At 52.0% G+C, this 12,408-nt stretch overlaps 1 protein-coding gene across 1 annotated transcript in view; it reads left to right on the forward strand.

The window, feature by feature from the left end:
- The first annotated feature begins 249 nt into the window (after window positions 1-249).
- The window catches only part of LOC149365484 (uncharacterized), a 79,142-nt gene continuing 66,983 nt past the window's right edge, over window positions 250-12,408 (forward strand). The window contains exon 1 of the mRNA XM_089542932.1: window positions 250-393. The gene's annotated coding sequence lies outside the window, so the exon portion shown is untranslated. The remainder of the gene's footprint in view (window positions 394-12,408) is intronic.

A 12,408-nucleotide genomic window follows, 5' to 3' on the forward strand; every position in this document is an offset into this window, starting at 1 on the left:
CTTGATGGAAGAGAGATGGCTGTTCGGGAACGCGCAGCTCATTATCGTCTGATAGGACCAGCGCGGTGTCATGAGGTCACGTGCTGCTGTTGTGGGCGCTCCCTATTGGCTGTTCCCTCGTAGCCTCCACCACGCCAGCGATGCTTGGTAGAGAGCGAAAGCTCCAAGACAAAGCCAGACAAAGCCGGAAAAGGCCACTTTGTCTTCTTCGTGCATGCACGGACGTCGCAGTGTGCGTTGCAGTGATCGTTCGCCGAGGAAGGTCAACTTCGTCTTCTTTGTGGCCGTCGCAGCGTGCGTTGCCGTAGCCGTGATCCGGGAAGCGTTAACATTGGCAGTAACCGTGCGCCGAAGAGTCTCCGTCGCGGGTGCGTTCCGTCGCGTTGGTTAACGGTAAGTGGTGGCTTTGGCTTTCTTCGTGTTCGGTGCTTTGTCCCTGCTTTTAGGGCCGCGCTGCGCCCTGTACGCCACGAGTTTGGTGCGATTCCGCCTGAGAAGGCATGCATGGAGTCCATCCAACCGTGCAGCGTACTACAAATTCATTGTCGTTGCCTGAGCACCGCGTCACGCGTCAGAAGATCTTGCTAAGCAGCGTCACGGGAACCCTGCAAATCTTTTATAAAAAAAGTACATTTTTTTAGAAATGCATTTTCAAGGCGCATATCTTGCTGTCTGCGTACGCGTCCGGCCAGAGCTGTAGAGGAGGAGGAGGAAGAACATTTATTTCCGCCGAATATGGCGCGGCAGCCACCTCCGGGTCCGCACGCAGGCGTCCGGGGAGGCAGTCTGTCGCACCGCGGCCGGAGGACATCCGATCCCGTCTAGGAGAAGAGGTCTTCAGCCTCGGCCGCCAGGCGGACGGCGAAGCGTTGAGTTTTTTCGTCGGAGCTTCTCAGCGTGGTCTCCCATTCATCGCTAGTTTTAATCGCGTTGCGCCCTGGGGCACGAACGCATCTCCAAATTATGTGATCTAACGTTGCCACGTGGCCGCAAAATTGACAAATTTCGGTTTCTGCACCGTCCCTCTTCCGCCCTCTGGCACCCGTCCAACTCCTCCAGAGGGGCGAGAAGAAATTTCGAGCTTGGAGTCTTCTCCACTCGTACGACTCATTTTTACTGAGGGATCTATCCGGTGGCGGATATATCCTCCGGTCTTTCTTCAGATTTTCGGTTACATCCCTAAACGTACCAATACTTTCTTTGCTTTTAGATGCTTTTAGATGATGATGTGGAGGCGTCCGCAGCACCCCGAGGTAGCGAGGAGCGGGCGAGCATGTGGGCAGCTGTAGAGGTTGCTAAAGGAAGTTCCACCTCTGCTCTAGGGTGCCTCGACGCCAGTGTCTTCACCCAGTACGGCGGTGCGCTACACTGAGTAACCCTATTCAGGCCTAGAACGCTTCGATGCCAGCGGTGCGCAAAGTCGAGGCACCTTACTCGGGTTTGTAGGGTAGCGCCCTCTGTGTATCACATGATCATCCGAGCGTGCAAGTACGGACACTTGTCCGTCAATCATAGGTGGTGGTGGTAAACACTTATATTATCACAGAGGAGTTGCAGCCCCCTGGGCCTCCGCACAGCTCCACTACACTCAAACGTTCATGTTCAGGGCCGCTTTGACTGTCTAAAGTGCGTAGAGGCGAAAGCGTTTTCCGCACCACTTTGCCGCTGCGGCACTATAGCGACGTCACCACAGGATGAGGCCACACACAGTCAATTACTGATTAATGTCAAATTACCAATTAATCACTAATTATTGATTAATGACGCTTAAGCTTCGCCTTTAGGAGTGGAACGCGACAGCGTGTTGTAGCGCTGCCAGGGAATCCACGGAACGCCACCATCCGTTCGGAGCGACGCCTTGCCTGTTGGAAATACCTTCGAACGCAACACATTTTTAAGGCGAAAGCCTTTAATACACGTTAGCAAATCTGTCCGCGTTTCGGATTGGTCGAAATAGTCGTGACGTTACTGCGCGTGAATTTTGGCGGGTGTCCGCCCAACTGTCTGAGGCGGTTACTGCGCAATTTCCTTTCCTCGAATACAAGACATGTGAGACAGTTACTGCTTAATTTCCTTTCCTCAAATACAATTTTCTTTTTCTTCATTACGGCTCCTCTTTCTCTTTCACTCTACTTCCTCCCTTTCTGTGTGCGGTTCGGGTGTCCACAGAGATGGCAGAGAATTACAGCGCGATTTCCTTTCCTCAAAAAGCGTTGCGTTCAAAGGGCAACGCATCGCGCCGAACGGGTGGTGGCGTTCCGTGGACTCCCTGGCTAGGGTGCCTCGATGCGCGCGCGGGGGCGCGCGCATCGAGGTGTTGATCGAGGCCGCACGCATCGAGGCACCCTCTCCCTGGCAGCGCTACAACACGCAGTCGCGTTCCACTCCTAAAGGCAAAGATTAAGTGTCATTAATTGGCAGTTAATTAATGCACCAACAGAATGTGGAGTGAACAATCGCGTAGCAGAATGCAGCACTCAGGCTTTCGCCTTTCACCACTCTAGCCGCGAAAGTTCCGAGTATAACAAGGAAAGAAGAGCGGCGAGGGCCAAGGCTCTCATCGACCTGCACGCCAACGACGAGCACGCGCGGTACGTGGACGCGGCCGAATACCAACGGAACGCCTTCGCAGCGGTCGTCATACAGGCGTCGACCGGCGCCACGAGGACGGCAGCGAGCGTGAGAGGCGCCGGAGCGGAACAAGCGGAGGAGGTGGCCATCGCCCTGGCCATTGCCGACGCAGACTGCTACACGGTGCTGAGTGACTCGAGACAGGCGGTGCGAAACTTCGCCAAAGGCCAAGTCTGCAGGGAGGCCGAGCGCGTACTACGAGCGACTAAACTGCAAGACAGAAGAGTAAGAATCAAGTGGTTTCCGGCGCACGCGGGCGACGCGTCGGAACGCAGTGCGAACCACAATGAGACGGCACATGCAGCAGCGCGAGCGCTAACCAACCGCGCCCCGGCAACACACCGTCCGACGTGGTTGGGAGCCAAGGACCGCATGACCGACTACAGCGAAATCACGAAGGCCTACCGCCTGGCTCGCAGGACTCTCCCACCCCCGCACCCGAGGCTGAGTCGAGCGGAGGCGGTACTACTGAGACAGCTCCAGACCGGATCGCTACCGAGCCCGAGACTGATGCATCGCATGTACCCCGAGACCTACCCGACCGATACGTGTAGAGTCTGCCGGAGGGAGCCGGCAGATCACACGCACATCCTGTGGGACTGCATAAAAAATCCAAAGGAAGCAAGATCAGGAACAATCCCGCCGCGGCTGGAGGCAGCCGCGAAGAGCAACGACCATGACCAACAGCTATGGGCCGTCCAGCAGGTCCTCGGGGCGCTCGAAAGGCAAGGATCCAGCGAGCCGGCAACGGCGAGCGGAGACCCGCGCCGAGTAACGGCAGCCTCGTAGACGACGTAGGCCCTCGTCGGGGCGCGCGAGCGTCCAACTGCAGGCACAAATAAAGTTTACTCCAATCCAATCCAATCCTCGTAATTTTTGAGGAAAGGAAATGGCGCAGTAATTCTCCGTCATCTTGGTGCGTAGAGGAAGGGAGAAAGTGCGGGTGAAACAGAAAGAGGTGCCGTAATGAATAAAATGGTAAATTGGTTTTTGAGGAAAGGAAATGGCGCAGTATCTGTCGCGCATATCTCGGCGGACACCTTAAGGGAAGGGAGGAAGGTAGGAATGAAAGAAAGAGAGGAAGAGGTGCCGTAGTGGAGGTTTGGTTGGTAACAACTTTATTCATAGTCCTGCAGAGCTTTCGCCGACGGGGCCTTAGGTCTCCCACGTGGGGACGTCGAGGCGCTGCCTCGCCGTCGCCTCGCGGGCCTGCTGGACGGCCCAGAGTTGGTCCCCGAGGCTGGGGCTGCGCAAGGCAGCGGCCAACCGCGGCGGGAGGGTTCCGGAATTAGCACCGTGAAGGTTTTTCTTACAGTCCCAGAGCATGTGAGTTAAAGTGGCTACATTGGCGTTGCAGACCTTGCATATATTTGTCGGGTATGTACCGGGGTAAAGCCTGTGGTATAGTTCCGGGTTGGGGTACGTGCGCGTCTGCAGTTGTCTGAGGGTCACCGCGTGCGCCCTGTCCAGCTTGTCGCTGGGCGGAGGGAAGGTTCGGCGGGCCAGGCTGAGGGCCTTGGTAATTTCGTTGTAGCTGGTCAAGCAGTCTTTGGTGCTATTCCACGGACGACGGTCGCCGGCGCGGTTCGCGAGCTCGCGCGCCTTGGCGTGTGCCGTCTCGTTGCGGTTGCGATACGTCCTCGATACTTCTCCCATGTGCGCCGGGAACCACTGAATTCTGGTTTGGAATTCTACCTCCTGCTGGACTTGCCGGTTCCTCAGGACTTGGGCCGCTCTCTGTGAGATCCATCCTTTGGCGAAGTTTCTAACCGTCTGACGCGAGTCGCAGAGAACCACGGTGCACGTCGGATCCGTGAGGGCGAGTGCCACCGCCGCTTCCTCCGCCTCTTCTGCGCGTTCGCACGCTACACTTGACGTTATGCGCGTTTTGCCGCACGAATCGACGACCGCAACCGCGAATCGCGAGCGTTCTGCGTATTCCGCGGCGTCAACGAACCTTGTCCCCGTATCGTCTCCATGGCTGTGCAGGAGAGCTCTGGCCCTGGCCACTCTTCTTCCCCGGTTGTGTTCCGGGTGGACGTTTCGTGGAATCGGGTCGACTCTTAGCGTTTGTCTGATCGCGTTTGGAATGGCGACTTTCTGGCCTTGTTGTACGTGGTAACGGATGCCGAGACTTTCCATGATCTGGCGGCCTGCTGTCGTTCCCGTTAATCTTTCCAGTTGTGAAGTGCGCTGCGCCTCGGCGATTTCGCTAAGCGTGTTGTGAAGTCCGAGCTGGAGCAAGCGATGCGTGCTGGTAGACTCGGGTAGACCCAGTGCTATCTTGTACACCCTGCGAATGAGGACATTGATCTTGGCTTCTTCTCCCTTGTACCAGTTGTGGAATGCCGCAACGTACGCAATATGGCTAATGACGAAAGAGTGTATGAGTCGTGTGAGACTCTCCTCCCTCATCCCGTTTCTTCTGCTAGTGACCCTCTTGAGGATTCGCAGGGCGTTAGCTGTCTTGTGCTTTAATTTAGTGATCGTTTCGCCGTTGACGCCGTTGGCCTCGATTATCATGCCGAGGACCCTAATTGTGTGTACTATCGGGATGGTTGCTCCGTTTCTCGTACGTAGTCTGATCTCTTCGTACTCGCGCTTTGTCGTTGCCGCATTCCGACCACTCCCGGGTGGTCTGCCCCTCTGCGTGGGGCGGTAGAGTAGGAGTTCTGACTTTTTCGGCGAACATCGTAAACCCGTACCCTCTAGGTATTCCTCTATTGTCTCGATTGCTAGTTGCAGTGCTGTTTCGATGTGACCGTCTCTGCCTTTGTGCACCCAAAGGGTTATATCGTCGGCGTATATTGTGTGCCGGACGTCTTTCAGTTCTTGTAGATTTTCTGCTAGGCCGATCATGACCAGGTTGAAGAGTGTGGGCGAGATGACGGAGCCCTGCGGGGTGCCGGTGCTCCCCAGCGTTTGCTCTTCTAGCTGGAGGTCCCCTGCCACTAAAACAGCTCGCCTGTCTGTCAAGAAATCTTTAACGTAGTTGTACGTGCGTACACCAAGGTTATGCCGCGATATCTGGTGTAAGATCGCCGAGTGCGCGATTCTATCGAACGCGCTTTCAAGGTCGAGGCCGAGAATTGCTTTGGTGCCTCTCGTCTTGCCATCAAGAACGTGGTGCTTCAGTTGTATCATTGCGTCCTGCGTGGACAATTGTGGGCGAAATCCTATGATGGATGGTGGGTATGCCCCTTTGTGCTCTAAGTGGGCTTGCCAGCGGTTAAGCAATGCGTGCTCCATGGTCTTGCCGACGCAGGACGTCAGCGATATCGGGCGAAGGTTTTCGAGGCTCGGTGCTTTTCCGGGTTTCGGGATTAGTATCATTTTCGCAGTTTTCCATTGTTGCGGGAGGGTGCCGCGCTGCCAGCAGTCATTGATAAATGCCGTTAACTGTTCCACGGATTTGTCGTCAAGATTCTTCAGGGCGCGATTCGACACACAGTCAGGGCCTGGCGCCGATCTGCTGTGTAGGTTGTGCAGCGCCGTCCTGATCTCTTCTGCACTAAAGTCCTTATCCAATTCTACATTCGGATCTCCATCATAAGGGCCGTGTTGTACAGTCGACGTGTGCGGCAAGTACTTGGCTAGTAACTGGTCGGTCACTGCATCTTCTCCGTACTTCTCGAGCTCCCTGTGTAATAGACGTGCGAGGCAGTCACTCTGGTGGGATTTGGTCTTCGTTTCGTCCAACAGATACCTGAGCAGGTTCCACGATTTCCCGTTGTGCAGTTGTCCATCGACTGCATTGCATAACTCGTCCCATTGCTGGCGGTTGAGCGTTCGGCAGTGCTCCTCGATGTTGCGGTTGATCTCAGCTATTTTCTTTCTAAGTCTCCGATTGAGTCTCTGGCCCTTCCACCTGGCCAGGAACGAATCTCCGGAATAATTTCGACCACCTGGTGATCTTTAACGTGCACTGACATCGCACAGCACACGGGCGCCTCTTGCGCTTCGCCTCCATCGAAACGCGGCCGCCGCGGTCGGGTTCGAACCCGAGTACTCCGGCTCGGTAGACGAGCGCCTTACCACTGAGCCACCGCGGCGGGTGTGAAGAAAATGAAAATTGTATTTGAGGAAAGGAAATGACGCAGTAAATGTCTCACATGTTTGTGGACACCGTTATAGATGACGTCACCTTTTGGCAGCTGCGCTCTTCGATGAGTCACCCCGGGCGCTGGATGTAGCGACACTCTCCGCGACACTCTCCTCCTTCGCGGCGCATTCCTCCTCGTTTCTTCTCGCCCGCCGGCTGCCCGCGCTGCACAGGGCACACTTTTTCACCCCAGCGCTCGCCGGCCAGCCGCGCCTTTGAACGCTGGCTTGCTTTTGAAGCGAAAAGCTTCACTAGCTTCACTACGCGGGTCAGAGCCGAATTTCGCGTGAGCCGAACTGGTGAGTTATGCGTATGCGCGAAACCGAGTGACGTCACGCGCCGCGCGGGGGGTCGCTCCTCGCCGCTGCCACCGACTGCGTCGTCTGATCTTTCGGCGCAGCCGCGCGCTACTGCGCATGTGCGTCGCCTCCTCGCTGTCGCTACAACTGCGCGCTTCCCCTCATCGCCCACCGTTTGACCTTTCGTTGCAGCCGCGTGTTGCCCCAACACCCCTTGCCCGCGTCGCAGCCGGCAACCCTCCTCTCCGCATTCCTGCGGGCAGTTTTAACCGCGCCGATTTCCGTCTCCTCCTCCGCCTCCGTACAGGCAGTGTGTGGACGGCCGAACGCCACGGTGGTTATGGTCTCCTTCTAGCCACCATACCGTGGTGCTCCCACTGCATTGTGCGCGAACTGCTACAGCCATGACGTCAAATCAAGCATAACTGAAGCTTTTCGCTTGTATATCCAGGCTTAACCAGAGCTAAGCCACTGCCTAATTTTTTTAGGACAGTTTACAGCTTCCGAAGTGAAAAGAATTCTCATAAACGGTTACCCAAGCGATGCGAATGTTGAGAAAAAATTCTGTACTTTTTTCAGCACCTAATTTGTAAATATTTCCCAAAAGCAAACAATTTTCTGCGGGTTTCATTTACAAAGACTGCCTGTCAACTAAGTGCTGCTCAGCTATGTACTCAACTGAGGACTGCTACAGGCATATGTTAATGCGTGTTAAGCTTATCAGTGCAAGACATCTAACGGTTTGCTAGTGTTTACGGCGGGGTACAATAAATTAGTTGTAAGTGCAGTGCAAGACGATGTGTTTAGTTTCCTGATGCGAACGTAAGTGCATGCAGTGAGATGCGCGGCGCAGAAGTGATGGGCTTACAAAAACTTACAGCAGTGACAGATCAAAACAGAACACAAAAAGCAAGCGCAAGGGTACAAAAAAAAAATATTACGCCATGCATGAATAAATCAGTTTTAGTGTGGCTCAAAAATGACCAGTACGGTCTCAAGCATGAGCTGCTTAGATTTCCAAATGGAGACTGATGTAATGAAGCCGACGCTACATGGTGCGAGGGCTAGCACATTATTTGGAGCCGGAACTCTGCATTAAAAGGAAGTTCAACGCATGGAACGCACGAAACGCAGTTTTATTTAACGTTTATTCTCTATCCCTTGCCCCGTATGGACGCTCTGAAGCTTTTTTTTTTCTTGTTGCACTTCCCCATTGAGCCCCTTCAGTTTTATGTTACAGCAAATTGAAAGCGGGTAGAAATAAAAAAAGTCGTTTCTGTTGTGAACTAAATTTATTTCGACATGAAAAGTGAAATCCTCACTTTAGATATTAAAAGTAAGACACGACGATTTCGCGCAGAATGGCTTGCACATTAGTCAAGCGTAGCGGTTGCCAAGCTACCATGATGCAACCGGACATAAAGATTGAACAGGTGTGCAGGCTTTCGCCCTGACGCGTTCCCTTTTTGTCACAGCTGTAGCGCTACCCAGTGTAACTTGCAATTAGATACGTAATAAGGGATTTGTGGCTGACCGCTATAGCCATATCAGGGAGTGTTCACCATGTCTAAAGGGATTATGTCCGGACAGTAATATGGCGCCCGTGACGTCACGTTAACACTCCCCTCTGTCGCACACGCGAAGGAGAAAAGTAAGGAGGGAGTGGTACAGTGAGGAGGTCCATGGAGAGATCAGACACTGGCGGTATACCACCGAGTTTAGCCCTCCGGCATTGTGAGGCGAAGTAAATGTTTGGTTAAGGAAGTACAGCAGCTGGTTTACTCTTTTTGTGTGCCTACAGTTTTTCTAGTCCTTAAAAAGCAACGTTCTTTTGCAGCGCCATGTTGCCAGCCACAAGGTTCCGTGGCGGTTTTTGACATCGCGGCTCTCCCACTCGTGCCGTGGTGAATTCGACATCGGAGCAGATCGCCTAAGCGTTTGAGGTGGGTACATGTCTGTAGTCGCTTTTACATGAATGCGGCAGAAGTGGACTCCAGTCCACTTTTTGACGGAAAGAGCAGGTTTTGAGAACGAAAGGAGTGACTCGCCCTCAGCTTTCTCACCCATCACTTTAGGCTGGGGAGGCGCGCATATCCCCCTCCCCACAAATCGTTAACAAAAGCGCAGCAAGTTACCTGGCGCCGACTGCAAACGCGCTCCCTTCTGAATCCGGCAGTGCTTGCCCTCATGTGCCCTGGCCAGTACGACCCAAACTGCCATAAATGTGGTGAAAGGGCCACCTACGACCACATTCTGTGGAATTGTGCAGATGATCCGCCTCCGGCGGAGTTGATACAGCTCCCTTCTCCCGAGCGGTGGGAGGCCGTGCTGGTCAGCTTGGACCCCAAGATCCAAGTGCGGGCAATCGAGCGGGCCAACGAGGTCGCCGCCAGCCATGGGCTAGCTGCCATCTGCCCTTATAAAAATGGTCTATAGACAGTGTATAGACTTCTTATTGACTCTATTGACTTCATATAGATATTGCTTTTTGTCCATTCATAGCCTATAGACTCTCTATAGACAAAATTCTACTAGAAGTGTATGGCCATAAATCTATACGTTGTCTATAGACAGTCTATGGCATTTGTTTTGCCTATAGACTGCTGTTTAGGATTTGTATATAGACAGTCTACAGACTTCATAGACAGACGTGTATAGACACTCTAGAGACTGTATAAAACTTTTTCTTTAAGGGTGGTAATAACTGCATGGCGCTCCTCCGGCTTCGTGAGATTGATCTGCAGAATACAAATCAACATCAGTAACGTCTAAAGGTTTATACACTACTAATGCTAAGATGGAAAAAATATGGACAGAGAAAACGGAAGGACAGTAAAAAGGCGGGAATAGCTACACCCGAACTGAGAAAGCAATTCAGGGAAATGAGATCGTACTGTAGAAAAACCGACAAAAAACTCTTTTAGCAAAAAATTCACTGGTACCTTCATCTTTAGCGGCTCCAAAATTTCAGAATTCCAGGTCGAAACTTCGCATGCTCGGTGCGTCTTTGCTGTGTGCGTTCAGAAGGCAGTGGGTAACCATAGGCTCGGAGCAGAATGTAGCCTTGCGTCCCGCATGCAAGCCGTGTGCTCAGCGACTTCACCAGAGTGTCAGCTTCCCACCGCGATCTATGAGTGGACAACCGCTCCATTGACGACATTTGATCATCATTGAAGAGGTGCTTGATTTTCTTCTGTAGCTGCTCCTTCTCGGTTTTACACTTCAGGTATCTCCTTTTAGCAATTTGTAGTTCTCTGTTAGCATCCTTTTTGGCGCGTTCCAAATCTGCTGTGTGTTCCGGGAGTGCCTGCTGGGATGTTAAAAAAGAAAGCCGATTTCAAAAACTGAAATTTGAGCCCTGCACTCACGAAAGTTTAAGAAACATAATATTCAGGGTTTCTAATGAGGCGCGAAAGCTCTTCTTCCTTTGGCGTATATCAGTATAGTAGTAAAGGTCGCATGGCAGCATAATATATTCTAAATTTCTGTACGTTACAAGCTACACTATAATGAACAAAAAGCAGCATTTACCATTCACTCAACTCTGCTCGTGGGGCGTGCATGGTACCTCTCGATGTACTTCGGATGGGGCTGTAGAAAAAAGATAATGTTACATGTACTACGGACTATATTGGAAGTATGAACACGAAGGCGGCCGCTTACAGCAGGGTTCACTTGTAGCGGTGAACTCTGCTGTTGACTCACTGAAGTCTGCGGAGACTGCTGCTGGGGTACTGAGTGCTGCATAAAAAATCACGCTAGCATCTGATGCAAGAAAAATAAATTCAGGGGGCACTTTGGCTGTCTAAAGTGCGTAGAGGCGAAAGCGTTTTCCGAACCACTTTGCCTATGTGACACTGGTCAGGACACCACTGGATGACGTCGCACGTAATTGATGACGAAGTAATGGCAAATTACTGATTAATCGCTCAGCACTAATTGACTACTAATTAATGGCGCTTAAGCTTGGCCTTTAGGAGTGGAACGCGAGAGCATGTTGTAGCGTTGCCAGGGAGTCCACGGAATGCCACCATCCGTTCGGCGCGATGCCTTGCCCTTTGAATGCAACTCTTTTTGATGAAAGGAAATGGCGCTGTAATTCTCAGTCATCTCGGTGGACACCTTAACCGCACCGTACAGGAAGAGAGGAAGTGGGAGTGAAAGAAGAAAGAGGGGCCGTAATGAAGAAACTGAAAATTGTATTTGAGCAAAGGAAATTACGCAGTAACTGTCTCACATATCTCGGTGGACGCCCTTCAAAACGCGGACACATCTGTCGACACGGCTGCCGACACGGACGCGGACACGGCTGCCGATAGCATGAGGCATTAAAGGCTTTCGCCTTAATAAAACCTAACTCACCGTCGGTTAAATCTGGTTCATGGCACGCGTTTGGTAGCTCAAGGCACTCTTGAGATGGGTCTGAGAGAGTTCTGAAACTAATGTAGAAACTGACTATCGGAGCCAAATTCATGAGTAAGTAAATAAAAAAAAGATGCTTACAGAAGAGATCCCTTGAAAATGGGACAGGCCCTATTGCTGCGACACTGGCTTATGAACAAAAGTAAGGATTGCTAATACCTTTGGCCAAACGTTATTCCTGCGCTGCATCAGGTAGCGACGAGAACTTTCGGGGAAGTGCTGATTGAGGAGTAAAATTATTGCAGGAATGTGCGAAATTCAGATTTAATCAAAACGGGTACTATTTTCAAGAGACTTCATTAGGATTTGTGGCGGGTGTCGAGGCATGGCATGGAGCGGGCAGCAAAGCGGAGGTGGAACAGGCTGTACGAAAAATCACTTCCTTCATATCACGCGCTCCAAAAATGTGAAAAACGGACGTTTGCCATTGCTTAAATACAGGCTCATGGCACGCCTCAGATAGCTCGGAGCTCTCTCCGTCTGCTGCTAATGAACATTCATTGTAAGGACGCATGACCAGGCACTAAATTCACACGCAATCACTAAGAACATCGCTTAAAGAGTTTTTCATTCGAAGAAGTACCAGACTACTCTGAGACATTGCAGGAACTAGGCAAGCCCGCACTGTTTACACTTGCTGGAGAAAAAAAAAAAGATGATGAGCTGCATCGCTGAGCGACAGAACTGATAGATACGAATAACTGGACAAAGAAAGAAAAAAAAACAGCAGTTATCACTCACTTCTGTTTTCTCGAGGGTCAAGTCTTAGTCGGGGCGGTTTCCCTGGTTTTGCAACAGGTCTGTGCGAGAAAAGCTTCGGAACCGCATTTGGCGCCAGCTTCTTTTTTCCATATTTTTGCAATATCAGTAGTTCAAACTGATCGTCGCTGATATGTGCACATATACCTAACCTTGGTGGACCACCTTTGACATTGAACTTTGACACTGAACTTT

This window comes from Amblyomma mixtum, chromosome 1 (genome assembly GCF_055824585.1).
Source record: "Amblyomma mixtum isolate Tamu chromosome 1, ASM5582458v1, whole genome shotgun sequence".
Lineage (NCBI taxonomy): Eukaryota > Metazoa > Arthropoda > Arachnida > Ixodida > Ixodidae > Amblyomma > Amblyomma mixtum.